Source organism: Dreissena polymorpha, chromosome 1 (assembly GCF_020536995.1).
Source record: "Dreissena polymorpha isolate Duluth1 chromosome 1, UMN_Dpol_1.0, whole genome shotgun sequence".
Taxonomy (NCBI): Eukaryota; Metazoa; Mollusca; class Bivalvia; order Myida; family Dreissenidae; genus Dreissena; species Dreissena polymorpha.
In genome coordinates this window covers 180,678,242-180,693,756 of record NC_068355.1, presented here as the reverse complement: position 1 = coordinate 180,693,756, position 15,515 = coordinate 180,678,242, and the positions used below count along the sequence as shown (strand labels likewise).

Sequence of the window (15,515 nt, the reverse complement as noted above, 5' to 3'; positions counted from 1 at the left end):
AGCAAGGTGAGTTGCAGATAATTAATCAGTAACCACATTTTAACTAACTATTTTGACCTGTTAATTCTTTTCAGCTGACAATTCAACAGTGCAAAATGCCCATAATATCACTTTAAGCATTAGCACGATGATAATTGATACTGTTTATAATCGAATCAAATAGCAATGCCCGACAAACCACTAAAACAGGTTTGTTCGAAGAACGCGCCTATAAATACGGATACTTCTCGTGTGGCCGGTTGACTCATATGTTTAAATTTCACTTCCATTCTTCTTTTGGTTTTCTGTTTTGTATCTATAGGTTTATGACCAGCAATATGTTATAATGTAAAATAAGCCATGAAAACTCCCCGTAACATCCCGTACTGCGTGTGATGCAGCTAAGAACTGCACAGAAAAAGACATTCGCTATCCTTGATCTCATTCATTAAACTATTTACGCCATATATCTTTTTTAAAGATATTTCTGTTTATTTTTATGCCCCCGGTAGGGTGGCAAAATAGCAGTTAAACTGTATGGCAGTCCGTCCGTCTGAAAACTTTAACATAGGCCATAACTTTTGCAATATTAAAAATCGCAATTTGATATTTGGCATGCAAGTGTATCTTATGGAGTTGCAAAATTTAAGTGGTGAAAGGTCAAAGTCATCCTTCAAGATTAAAGGTAAAAACAAATCCAATGGAAGTAACACGCTTAAAAGGGAGATAATTTATATTTAGCATTTGGCAGGTACAGATCATTTTTACAAGGGAAGTAGTATTTGTAAAGGGTTATAATCAAAAACAAAAATATATAATCAAAGCAGCGCAGTAGGGGCATTGTGTTTCTGACAAACACATCTCTTGTTAAAAAAAGAATTACACATTGCTATGAACTGTACTTTACTATGTATTTTTCGTTGTTTTAAACCCAAAAATGTTAATATTAAGTTTTTTGGGCATAACATATTGATACAACGCTATTCTGAGTTCTTATTGGTAAAACAATAATTGCAATATTCTAAATATCAATTATAGACGCAACGTTTGGCATTGAAGAGCAGGTGTGTTAAGTATTTTGTTGCAGGGCAAATTTATTTGTCACTAAGTCTAAACCAATCGGGTTTTAGTTTACTTTCTATTTTCTTTTCAGCAAACACTATTAGCCGCCAAGATAAAAACATCGTTGAAGTGAAAGTCGATGACAATCCTGACCCCTTCGCTTAAGTAATTCAGCACAAAAACGTCTTGCGTCAGAGTAGCAAGCCTCCAAACATCTTCTCCCATGTTGGCTTCATCAACACTTCTTACAGCGGAGCCTTGACGAGTTCGACTTCCATCCCAGCATCGATGTTGCTCAGCAATAATTCAATGCTGGGAATTGACAAATTGTTCTAGACGAGTCGCTTACACAGAAACAATCTGATCCAACAGATAGAGCAGGTGTTGCGTGACTTGTCCCTTATTGCGACTGACCTCGATAAGTTGCTCTCGAATAATGTTAACCTTATGCCAGTATGGGATTGACGCCATTTAACAACAGTTGTTGTTGAGAATTCCCGGGTTTGAGGTGGCAACTTTGGCGTCGGGACTCGCTCCATCTCTGTCTATGGCCCAGTCAAAGCAGCAGCAGCAGCAGCAATAAGAACAACAAGTAGTATCTGAGCGGTGCTCTGGGATACGGGGCTTCATGTATGTGCTTAAAGTGTCATCCCAGAATAGCCTGTGCAGATTGCTCATATATTAAGTCCTATTGAGGTGTCATCCCAGAATATCCTGTGCAGATTGCACATACATTAAGTCATATTAAAGTGTCATCCCAGAATATCCTGTGCAAACTGCACATACATTAAGTCCTATTAAAGTGTCATCCCATATTAGCCTGTGCAGACTGCACATACATCAAGTCATATTAAAGTGTCATCCCAGATTAGCCTGTGCAGACTGCACATACATTAAGTCCTATTAAAGTGTCATCTCTGATTAGCCTGTGCAGACTGCACATACATCAAGTCATATTAAAGTGTCATCCCAGATTAGCCTCTGCAGACTGCACATACATTTAGTCCTATTAAAGTGTCATCCCAGAATATCCTGTGCAGACTGCACATACATTTAGTCCTATTAAAGTGTCATCCCAGAATATCCTGTGCAGACTGCACATACATTTAGTCCTATGAAAGTGTCATCCCAGGTTAGCCTGCGCAGACTGCACATACATCATGTCCTATTTTCCAAGAATGAGGCTCATATAGTTCACTTAACATCAGTCCTTTTTCTGCCTGATTGAAGAAAAGCTCCTAACATCAAATGTGAATTATTCGTTTTTAAATTGATCAAACTTGGAAAATAAATAATAAATAAAAGTTGATCTGATATCAATTTTAGTCATAGAAGGTCAGAACATAGTTTTGTCTATTTTTGGGCCAAAATTCAAACCCTGAACCAAAAGTTTCTCCTTGCATAATTAAAATATCTGCTTAAATCGAATTGTTGAATTCTCTTTAATTTGAGTAAAAAAATATTTAAATGCATTCAGCACATTTAAAAATTATTCTCTTCATTTATTTTCAATATTTAATTTAATTCCTGCATTTTGTTTTAAGAGCCTGTTCCTCCTGGTCCAGGACCTTTGGACAAATGTTCAAATAGTACTACCCACAGGATGAAGCCACTCTGAATCCGGGGCTCCATACTTTCTTGGCCAGGGGCCAAGACTACCTCGTCAATAAGGTGCGTTGGTAATTTAATTTACCATGTATAATTTGTAGTGTTTTACTCCAAATGTCAATAAAAATAGTTTGTGTGTGTTTAATATTAATAAAACTCTATTCGTACTGCTAACTAAAACAAATCATTTATGTAATTGTAAACTATTTATAATAGCTGCCATTTGTATTGCCTTGAAAGGGCTTGATGGGAGTGGAAGCATACAAATTTGTCCTTGTCTGTAATTTTCCCTGTCCTTCCTTTCATCCTTATTTAAGTCCCAAAGGGACATATAATGTTTATATCAAGTGTTTAGTTTATATCTCATTTGTATGAAGATCCATCAAACATACTTTATTTCTTAAATATATTTTTAATCAAACAACATTGATTGACTTCTGATATAACTGATGCCATTATTGCGAATATTCAAAAAGGAACATTTGTTTGCTTTTGGGGTAAGACAGTCAATTATTGTTTTCAGTGGAGTGAGGAAGTTTACATGTTTCCGCAGGTGCTCGTAAACATATCTATTTTCTTACTTTGCTGAGAAAAAGAATTCTCGGTATTACCCCAAAAGCTAACAAATTTCCCATTTAAGTTAAATTTACAAGGACTATTAACCCATTTATGCCTAGCGTCTGGAAAAAAGGCCTTGGTCAGCAGCGTAGACCTGATTAATAGAATAAGTACAATAAAAAAATATTAAATGTTTAACCAGATGGTTTTCCTTCTTTTTGTTATGCAGCAAAAAATTGGCTAATAGATAAATAAGCTGTGATGTGGAAAAATGGGGCCTAATGCATGTGCTTAAATTGTTGTCACAGATTAGCCTGTGCAGCCCACACAGGCTAATCATGGACAACACTTTCCTCTTAAAGGTATTTTTCATTGAACAAATAATCCTCTTTATGAAAATCCAGTCTAGTCAGAAAGTACCCTCCCTTATAAGCTGATGTGAATTTCACATGCTTATCTGAGACGACACTTTCTAACATTAGTGATCCGCATATTGGCTTATGAAAATACATCTCTGAAAATGGAGTAAAAATAGATATAAATGAACAGATAAGTATAGCATAAGCCAACACTTTTCTTGTTTTTATACAAAATGACTTAATTGTATTTATCTTCATGCTATTAAGGACAAGGAACCAATAAAATGCCAGATTAGAAATTCATGTTGTTGAAAACCTTCCCAGCCAGTCAAGAGGCATAATTTGTGATAGATTGTAAAATAATTTGCAACAAGTTCCTATCACCCACTGTGTTGTTGTTGTTTTCAGCAGAGCACCAGCATTGATATCGAGTTGGCCCAGCAACCGCACCAGTCCCGCCTGCAGGAGCCCCAGTCCAGAACGACCCTTCCCCTCCCTTGACTTCTAGCTCCTCTCCCTTGACCGCCTGCCTCAAAAAGTCAGCATCGTTGAACAACTCCGTTCTGCAGCAAATTCTGAGCATGATTCTGTTCTGAACAAACGCAATGCCCACGTCACGTTTTCCAAACATAAGCCTGGGTAGTTTTGTTAAGCTAGAGTTCCACGTGGGCCTGAAAGGGACGAGTGTTACAGACACAAACAGTTATAGCAGTAGTTATGGTAACGCTAACAGTCAGTTGTTGCTGTTGGACATCACAACAAATATCATGAAGAATAAAAATTTCAATAAGTTGTTCCAATCTTTATGGGACAAACAGAAATTGAACGGAAGAAAATCAAGGAACAATAAAAGCGTAAGCTTTCCTAGTGGGATACATCTGCTGTTGATAGTTTGGACAACAGTAGGGTTGCGGACTGCCCCAGATTGTCCTCTCAGCGGCCAAAATATCATAATAGAACGGACTTTTGGCAATGTTACTGACACAGAAAGGCAATAATGACTTGGTTGTCAATACCCAGAGCACGATACATCCATGCTGACAAAGAAAGGCAGTAATGACTTGGTTGTGAACACCCAGAGCGCCATACATCCATGCTGACACAGTAAGGCAGTAATGACTTGGTTGTGAACACCCAGAGCACAATACATCCATGCTGACACAGAAAGGCAGTAATGACTTGGTTGTGAACACCCAGAGCACAATACATCCATGCTGACACAGAAAGGCAGTATGACTTGGCTGTGAACACAATACACCCATGCTGACACAGAAAGGCAGTAATGACTTGGTTGTGAACACCCAGAGCAAGATATTTCCATGCTGACACAGAAAGGCAGTAATGACTATGCTGTGAACACCTTGAGCAAGATATATCCTTGCTAACACAGAAAGGCAGTAATGACTATGCTGTGAACACCCGGAGCATAATACATCCATGCTGACACAAAGTTAGTAATGACTATGCTGTATACACCCGGAACACAATACATCCATGCTGACACAGAAAGGCAGTAATGACTTGGTTGTGAACACCCAGAGCACAATACATCCATGCTGACAAAGAAAGGCAGTAATGACTTGGCTATGAACACATAACACGATACACCCATGCTGACACAGAAAGGCAGTAATGACTTGGCTGTGAACACAGAGCACAATACATCCATGCTGAAACAGAAAGGCAGTCATGACTATGCTGTGAACACCCAGAGCACGATATATCCACGCATACGCAGAAAGGCAGTAATGACAATGCTGTGAACACCCAGAGCAAGATATATCCATGCTGACACAGAAAGGCAGTAATGGCTATGCTGTGAACACCCAGAGCAAGATATATGGATGCTGACACAGAAAGGCAGTAATAACTATGCTGTGAACACTCAGAGCACAATACATTCATGGTGACACAGAAAGGCAGTAATGACTTGGTTGTGAACACCCAGAGCAAGATATATCCATGCTGACACAGAAAGGCAGTAATGACTTGGCTGTGAACACAGAACACGATGCACCCATGCTGACACAGAAAGGCAGATATGACTTGGCTGTGAACACAGAGCACAATACATCCATGCTGACACAGAAAGGCAGTTATGACTTGGTTGTGAACACAGAGCACAATACATCCTTGTTGACATAGAAAGGTAGTAATGACTTTGCTGTGAACTCAGAGCACGATACATCCATGCTGACACAGAAAGGCAGTAATGACTTGGATGTAAATACCCAGAGCACAATACATCCATGCTGACACAGAAAGGCAGTAATGACTTTGCTGTGAACTCAGAGCACGATACATCCATGCTGAGACAGAAAGGCAGTAATGACTTGGATGTAAACACCCAGAGCACAATACATCCATGCTGACACAGAAAGGCAGTAATGACTTTGTTGTAAACACTAAGAGATCCATACATCCATGGGGTGTGCAACAGACGCAAATTACGCCCACTATTTTGAACAAGGTGCTTAAAGTGAACACGTCTAGTTTCTGTTATGAACACTTTGCACTCCGAGTCCAAAAGGCCTCGCATTGAATTGATGTGAGAAAAGGCTTTGAAAAATAACAGCAGTTTTGTTGTGTGGTCCAATACGCCCTTCGACTCTCAACCTGAAGAAATCAAAACTCAAACTCGTCTCTTAGCAATATCAGCAAGGCCAGCATGTCATCTCAGCTTCTTGAACTTCAGGTGAGACCTTACAGTGTTAATTATTTTGTTGAAATTGGGGCCGAAATTCAGCCCCATTCTTATCTCATAAAGTCTATATCCATGATTACTGGCTAAAGTTCTCAATTCATGGTTTCCCGGAAGAAAAAGAATGTTTTGATTGCAACATTGAGTTAATCAGAACTCAAATTCAGCCTTTGGCAATATCAGCTAGGCCAGCATATCAGCTCAGCTTCTTGAGCTTCAGGTGAGATCATACAGTGTTATTCATTTGTCAAAATTGGGGCCAAAATTGAGTCCCATACCTAATCTTAAACAGTTTATTTTTTCCATAATTACTGGCTATAGTTCTCAATTCAAGGTTTGACCCGAAACAATGTTTTAATAGGTTACAAATTGAGTTTGTTTCCTTATGCAGCTCTATAAGTTGAACCTTAGTGCAATTTATCTTGATAGCACTTATTCTCAATTTTTTAAATTATGTTTAGCAAAAACTACAACCATTTTCCCAATTTATTCAAAACACTATGATTTTTAATTGTCCCAATCCAAAAATGGTAAAAATAAACTCTGCACAGAGCTAGCCCCTAGTTATAGCACATGTTAAAGTTTTTTATCAGAATAACTGGCTTAATTATACACCCACAAACGAAGTTTAGGGGGTTTATAGAAGTGAACTTGTCTGTCGGTCTGTCTGTCGGTCCGTATTAAGTGTCCGCTCTCTAATTCAAGTAGTTTTCATCCGATCTTCACTAAACTTGGTCAGAACTTGCATCTACATGATGCCGAGGCTAAGTTCGAACATGGGCCTTGCCGGGTCAAAAACTAGGTCACGGTGTCACTTAGTGCGTTTTAAACATTCAGCATGATGTCCGCTCTCTTATTCAAGTAGTTTTCATCCGATCTTCACCAAACTTGGTTAGAAGTTGTATCTAGATGATCTTAAGGCAAAGTTCAAACATGGGCCTTGCCGGGTCAAAAACTAGGTCACGGGGTCACTTAGTGCGTTTTTTAACATTCAGCATGGTGTCCTCTCTCTTATTCAAGTAGTTTTCATCCGATCTTCACCAAACTTGGTCAGAAGTTTTATCTAGATGATCTGAAGGCCAAGTTCGAACATGGGCCATACCAGATAAAAAGCTAGGTCACAGGGTCACTTAATACGTTTTACACATTGAACATGGTGTCCGCTCTCTATTTCAAGTAGTTTAAATCAGATCTTCACCACACTTGGTCAGAAGTTGTAACTAGATGATGTGTAGGTCAAGTTCGAACATGGGCCATGCCGGGTCAAAAACTAGGTCACGGGGTCACTTAGTGTGTTTTAAAACCTCACCATGTTGTCCACCCTCTAATTCAAATAGTTTTTATCCAATCTTCACCAAAATTGGTCAGAAGTTGTATCTTGATAATGTTTAGGTCAAGTTTGAATATGGGTCATGCCAGGTCAAAAACATGGTCAGTTGGTCAGTTACTGCGTTTTGAACATCACAATGTTTTCTGCTCTATAATTCAAGTAGTTTTCATCCAATCTTCACCAAACTTGGTTAGTAGTTGTATCTAGATGATGTCTAGGTCAAGTTTGAATATGGGTCATGCCGGGTCAAAAACTATGTCACGGGGTATCTTAGTGAGTTTTAAACCTCACCATGTTGTCCGCTCTCTAATTAAAGTAGTTTTCATCCAATCCTCACTAAACTTGGTCACAAGTTTTATCTTAATGATCTCTAGGCTAAGTTAGAACATGGGCCATTCCGGGCCTAAAACTAGGTCACCAGGTCACTTTGTGCATTTTTTAACATTCAGCATGGTGTCCGCTCTCTAATTCAAGTAGTTTACATTCGATCTTCACCAAACTTGGTCAGAAGTTTTATGGAGATGATCTTAAGGCCAAGTTAGAACATGGGCCTTTCTGGGTCAAAAACTAGGTCAAGGGGTCACTTAGCGCGTTTTAAAAATTGAGCATGGTGTCCGCTGTTTTTTGTGAAGATGACATGCAAAATATTATGTGTCAATGCGGCATGTGGGGGTATTCGTCACGTCTGTGACAAAGCTCTAGTTTGCTTATTTCACTAAGTTTAATAACTATTTTGAACTCACATCTATTGTTTCTTATTAAATGCCATACAGTTATATTGTCTCACATTAAAAGTTGTTAAGTCTCAGGTATAAGTCATAAACTTTCACATTTAAAGGTGTGCAGACTCACATTTAAAAATGTAGATTGTAACATTTAAAGTTGTGTTGTCTCACATTTTAAATTGCTGAGTATCATTTAAAATTATGAAGTCTCACATTTAAAGTTCTATAGTCACACAATTAAAGGTGTACAGTCTCACATTCTAAATTGCTCAAGTAATGCCTGTTTTTGATTTACAAAAAAATAAATATTACACCTTGCTACAAACACAAAAAATTCCAATTTCAAGTTGGTGCGCGCAAAACATTGATACTACGTTATTCTGAGTTCTAATTAGTGAAAAATTAATTGCAATATTCTAAATATCAATTATAGGCACAATGTTTGGCATTTAAAAAACAGGTCTGTAAGGTAAGGTGTTGCAAGGCTTATTCATGTGTCACTAAACAATCCGGTTTTAGTTTACTTTCCATTTCCTTTTCAGTGAACTTAACTAGCAAACATGACAAACGTCATTGAAGTGAAAGTCGATGGCAACCCCCTTCTTGCACAAATACTACAATTGCTTAAGAAATTCAGCACGAAGACGTCTTGCGTCAGACTACCAAGCCTCCTAGCAATATCTTCTCCCATGTTGGCTACATCAACACTTACAACAGCAGAGCCTTGGTGAGTTCGACTTCCGTCTCGGCATCGATGTCGCTTAGCAACAATTGGATGATGGGCGTCGACAAATTAGGCCGGACAAGTCGCTCAAACTGAAATGATCTGATCCAACAGGTAGAGCAGGCGTTGCGTGACACGTCCGTTAATGTGACTGACCTTGATATGTTGTTCTCTAATAATGTGAACCTTAGGCCTGGAGAGCAGTATGCGATTGACGCCATTCAACAACAGTTGTTGTCGGCAATTCTCGGGTTTGGGGTGGCGACTTCAGCGTCAGGACTTGCTCCATCTCTGTCTATGGCCCAGTCCCAGCAGCAGCAGCAACAAGAACAATAAGTAGTATCTTAGCGGTGTTCTGGGATATGCGGCTTCATGTATGTGCTTAAATTGTCATCCCAGATTAGCCTGTGCAGACTGCACCTACATTAAGTCCTATTAAATTGTCATCCCAGATTAGCCTGTGCAGACTGCACATACATTAAGTTCTATTAAATTATCATCCCAGATTAGCCTGTGCAGACTGCACCTACATTAAGTCCTATTAAATTGTCATCCCAGATTAGCCTGTGCAGACTGCACATACATTAAGTTCTATTAAATTGTCATCCCAGATTAGCCTGTGCAGACTGCACATACATTTAGTCCTATTAAATTGTTATCCCAGATTAGCCTGTGCAGACTGCACATACATTAAGTCCTATTAAAGTGTCATCCCAGATTAGCCTGTGCAGACTGCACGTACATAAAGTCCTATTAAAGTGTCATCTCAGATTAGCCTGTGCAGACTGCACATACATTTAGTCCTATTAAAGTGTCATCCCATATTAGCCTGTGCAGACTGCACATACATTAAGCCCTATTTTCCCAGAATGAGGCTCGTATACTTCACTTAACATCAGTATTTTATGTGCCTGAAAAGTTCCTAGCATCAAGTGGGAATTATGTGCTTTTAGATTGATCACACTTAAAATGCAAATAGCACTTGATCTGATATCAATTTTAATCATAGAAGGTCAGGAGTGGCATTCCAGAAGCATCTTAAGTTAAATTTTATTTTTACCCTTAAATTGGGAATTTTTCTTCAGTGTTTTATTTCATACTGCAATAGTTAGGCATCGAAAATTACATCAAAATAACATCATTATGTCAATGTTATTTGAGAGTTACCAAAAAAACATGCATGTCTTTATTGAGTAAAGAAATACAAAACATTGTATTTTTTAACTTAAGTGAAAATATTTAAGAAATGACTTAAGATGTTTCTGGAATACCACCCATGGGCATTAAGTTTTGTATATTTTCAACCGAAATCCAGCCCCTGAACCAAAAGTTTATCCTTGCAGAAAAATCTGCTTTAATAAAATTGTAAAAATTATATTTAATTTTAGAAAAATAATTATGTAAAAGCCTTCAGCTCATTTCAATTTTTTTTTTCTTCATTTATTTTCAATAATTATTTAAATTTCTGGATTTTGTTTTAAAAGCCTGTTCCTACAGGAACCCATGCAATCATAGATCGGTACCTAGCTGAACAACAGGCTGTCTGGTCAGCTGGGCCCAGGGCCCAGTGACACTTCCTGGCCCAGGACCTTGGGGCCAATGCTCAACTAGTCCTACCCGCAAGGTGGAGCCACACTGAACCTGGGGCTCCATACTTTCTTGGCCAGTGGCCAAGATAGCCTCGTCAATTAGGTAGGTTGGTAATGTAATTAATTATTTATAATGTGCAGTGTTTCACTCAAAATTTCAATTTAAACAGTTTGGGTGTGTTTAATATTGATATAACTCTATCCTGGCTGCTAACTTAAACAAATCATTTATGTAAGTGTTAAATATTTATAATAGCCGCCATTTGTATTGCCTTGAAAGGGCTCAGTGGGGGGGCATACACATGTGTCCTTGTCTGTAATTCTCCCAGTCCTTCCTTTCATCCTTCCTTATGTCCGTCCCACCTTTTTAGTGTTGCACGTTACTTAATAAATATTGGTTCCAGAGGGACACAAGATGTTTGTGTCAACTGTACAATTTATAGAAGGCTATGTTTGTATCAAGTGTTTAGTTTTTATCCCATTTGTATCAAGATCCTTCAAACATAATTTATTTCTTAAATATTTTTTTACTCAAGCAACATTGATTGACTGCTTATATAATTGATGCCATTTCAGAATGCAATTAAATTATTTTGTTTACAGGGACACATTCCTGGGATGCCCTAAGGTCTTTCTATCTGTTCACAGAAGTCTTATACTCACAAGTTCAAGCCCAGAAGCGATGTCCACATTATCAAACTCTGCATCTCAATAGGTAAGTAACCCTGTTGTTGCAAACGAGTTCACTGTGACAAAGCATTCAGGAGACCCAGTCGTAATAGCCTCAACCTTTTGCTTTCACAAATACCCAATAGGTAAAATTCAATACAAACTGGGGTTTCTGCACTTCAATTAATTGACCAGTTTATCTAATCTAAGTGGGTTCAGCCACAAACTACTGTTTCTTATATAGAAATGTGTAGACAATGCAAAAGTTTCAAGCTAAACCCTCGAATTTGCATTTTAAATTTAACATCTATAGTTACATTACAACTCAAAACCACAACAACAATAACATGAAACAATTTATCAGCAGGTACCAACATATTTGACTCTTTAAATCTTGACAAAATCAGGTTCCATATTAACTGTAAATATGGTTTTAAAACTAACATTGAATTACGAAGAGGGATCAGTGATGTTCGTAGCTTTTAGTTTAGGGGTGAACATGTCTGTCGGTCTGTCCGTATTAAGTGTTTAAATATGGGTCATGCCGGGTCAAATCATAGGTCACGGTGTCACTAAGTGCGTTTTAAACATTCAGCATGTTGTCAGCTCTTTGATTCAAGTAATTTTCATCCAATCTTCACCAAACTTAGTTTGAAGTTTTATTTAGATGATCTCTAGGCCAAGTTTGAACATTGGCCATGCCAGGCCAAAACCTAGGTCACGGGGTCACTTAGTGCGTTTAATGCATTGAGCATGATGTCCGCTCTCGCTCTCTTATTGACGAAGTTTACTTCCGATCTTCACCAAACTTGGTCAGAAGTTCAATATAGATGATCTCTAGGCCATGATTGAACACTGGCCCTTCCAGGGAGAACAAACTAGGTCACGGGGTCACTTAATGCGTTTTACACATTCAGTATGGTGTCTGCCCCCTTTTTAAGTACTTATCATCCCCTCTTCAACAAACTTGGTCGGAAACTTAATCTAGATGACCTTTGATGTTCGAATATGGGCTATTCCGGGCTAAAAACTAGGTCAAGGGGTCACGGGTGCGTTTTACACATTCAGCATGGGTTTCCCTATTTCAAGTACCTTTCATCCCCTCTTCATGTGGGGGTATTCGTCACATCTGTGACAAAGCTCTAGTTTGTTTGTTATTAAGTTAATGAATGGCTTTATGAGAGAGTATCATGTGTGTTGCCAGGGTTGAACCCGCATTTTGATACTTTACAATTTTATTGAAATGCTTATTAAGTCTTAAAAATTGTTGTCTTAATTTATACATTGCATACTAAATTGCAGAAACCCGGATAGCAAGGCGTTGAGTTTGTTCTTGAAGCATTTGCACCTTAAGCAGTCATCATCTTGATATTCTGGAATCTCCATGGTGAAGGACCCTCAGTCTGTGAACAAAATGCAGAGCGAACCTCAGGTGAGTGTTCAAGTCATGTGCATGTTTTTTTACGCCCCCAAGTTCATAGATGTGTGGGTGAATGTAGATATACCTTTGTCCGTCCATACGTACATCCTGCTGTTGGATTTTTATGCATAGTCTAAACTCGAAAAGTATTGTTTCTAGTGTGATTAAACTAAACTTATTTTCCATTCCATACTTTGAGCTTGCCTACTTATGTATTTTGAATTCGTTTTCTTTGACATATGTGGAATTTTGAGAAAAAAGCAAATTGTGGTTGAATGGTGTTAAACCCTTTCACTACTTCAAAAAAACAACATTTGATTCCGATGGCAAAATGTATATTCATCAAATCACAATCCAAATGATTTGGTAATAAAAAGAATACACTTCAATTAAATCATTTATTATTAATTATTATTTTATGAATAGTCTCAGGACCATCATTTTCTCGATGGATTCAAATCAGATTAGTTGTATCATTTTGAAATACCAAGTGCTCTGCGTGTTCTTTTTTTCCATCGGTATCAAAAATAAAATGAAAAACTGACAATTACAGTAACAAGTCTTTTTTTCAGATGCCTTTTGACGAAATCAAATCATCCAGTCAGAAACACAGACTGTTGCAGCAGTTGTGACCATATTGACCCCAGTCAAACCTAAGAAGCTCAGAGATAAATACTGATTTAGTTCTGCTAGTCTCTACATACCGCCTGGATTGGTCAGCACTTACTCTGACTCTTTGAATATTATGACCGATGGAAATGAATGACCTTGTTCAAATCGAAATGGCAGAATGACACATCACAAGAATTCAAGCGGAAAGCCAGAAAGTCATGTCAATAGCCACATTTTTTATGGCACCAGCCAAGTTGTATTCAAAGACAAACAATAGTTTATGCTCTATTGTGTATGTGACCAGCCAAGTTGTATTCAAAGAAAAACAATAGTTGACGTTTTATTTTCTATGTGACCAACCAATTTGTTTGTATAGGTCCCTGGTTTAACAAAGCATTTAAAGTAATTTTAAAAGCACACATATTGCATGTCTATTCAATGTCTTTGCCTGTATTATGAAACTTTCACTACAGATATTGATCCTGATGATGGTAAATAAATGGGAAATACAATGTTATCAAAGATTTTTTAAGATTGCCAAAGCTGTTTAAATGATGCTGGTAACTGGAAAAAAAAATATTGGAATATTTTCATGTTATAAGACGAGTTTCAGTTGTCTGTTTTTAACCCGTTAATATAGATAAGCTAATTTAAAATATTTGTTCAGAAAGGTGTAAAATGTTTACGCTTCAGATTTTTGTCTATCAACCTTCTGAAAACAATACTAGTCAATTGGCTCATTTGGGTCGGTATTCGATCATGAATCTTTTTTAGTAGCATACTATGTATTTCATGGGAATATAAATAAATTATGTGCAAAATTATTTAATCTACCTAAAATAATCGATTCTGTATTTACTACTAGTACTTTGTTGATTTCAGTGGATATTGTTTGTTAAATGATTAGAGTATGACTCTTGTTGAAAAGCTTTAAATGAAACTGAATTAAAAAATAAATATTTAATTTGTTTTAGAGTTTTATGAAAAATGGCAAAATATTGTTAAGTTGTGTTGTTTTATCATATACTAACATGGTCATAAGTGTTAAAATTTGTTTTCAGACATAATAGTTTATTATGCTTTATATTTGTATATGTACATAACGACGACCAGATTGTATCCTCTTTAATCAGTGAGTAATTTAATCAAGATTTATTGATCACTGTATCAAGTGTATATGTATATTTTGCAATATATACATATAGCAACTGTAAAACAATTGTATTTTAAATGTAATGTATTCATGTATTGTTGCCATTTTTATAAGATAAACTCACTGTAAACATTAATTTGTACAAACCATTGTTATAAAAAACATTTCTTGTGTCAATGCTAAAATATGTATTAAACTGTTAAAATAATGTACAGTAACAACTTCTGAAGAGGAAAATATTCTTAAGGCAATAGAAACACATTGTTATATGAAATGCTTTTTATTAAGAACACCTACTTAAAATTTGTTTAATTTTGTTTTAGATTATCTGAAGAAAAAATAGTACCATGTAATTTGAAATCAGTCAATGACAAATTAAGGGAGTGTTGCCATATGCTAACAATAGTCAAGAAATGAAATTGTCTCTATTAGTAATACAACAGAGCAATACAATTTGCTTAAACAAGAGCACCGCATAAAGGGTGCCACGCTCGGCTACGGGTGCAGTTTTGAATAAATGAAAGCTTGTCTGAATTTATTTTAGAGGTCACAGTGACTTGACCATTGACCTAGTGACCCCAAAACGGGTGTGGTGTGTAGAACTCATCAAGGTGCATCTACATATGAAGTTTGAAAGTAGTAGTTGGAAGCACTTTGATTTTAGAGCCAATGTTAAGATTTTAGCACGACGCGGACGGCGGACGACACGACGATCTGTATGACAATACCTCGAATTTTCTCCGAAAATACCGAGCTAAAAATAAAAACTAAGATGTTTGCTTTGCAATTTTTTATACGCCCGTATAAAATACGGGACGTATTATGTGAAACCCCTTGGCGGGCGGCGGGCGGCGGGCGGCGGGCGGCGGGCGGCGGGCGGAAGGCATCACTTTGTCCGGACTCTAATTCAAATTGTATTCATCCGATCTTCACCAAACTTGGTCAGCAGTTGCATCTAGTTGATATCTAGGCCAAGTTCGAATATGGGTCATGCCGGGTCAAAAACTAGGTCATAGGGTCAATAAG

General features: G+C 37.4%; 1 protein-coding gene across 14 annotated transcripts in view; it reads left to right on the top strand.

Moving 5' to 3' along the window:
* The window catches only part of LOC127863704 (uncharacterized), a 259,681-nt gene extending 244,402 nt beyond the window's left edge, over positions 1-15,279 (top strand). For 2 of the 14 annotated variants that reach the window (XR_008041197.1, XM_052403333.1), the window contains 6 exons: positions 2,586-2,712; positions 3,975-6,261; positions 8,865-10,738; positions 11,239-11,350; positions 12,607-12,736; positions 13,297-15,279. The gene's annotated coding sequence lies outside the window, so the exon portion shown is untranslated. Of the gene's footprint in view, positions 1-1,132; positions 1,672-2,585; positions 2,713-3,974; positions 6,262-8,864; positions 10,739-11,238; positions 11,351-12,606; positions 12,737-13,296 lie in introns of all 14 variants that reach the window. The other 12 variants (XR_008041195.1, XR_008041193.1, XR_008041199.1 and 9 more) reach the window with 12 other exon arrangements.
* Positions 15,280-15,515: the final 236 nt, after the last annotated feature.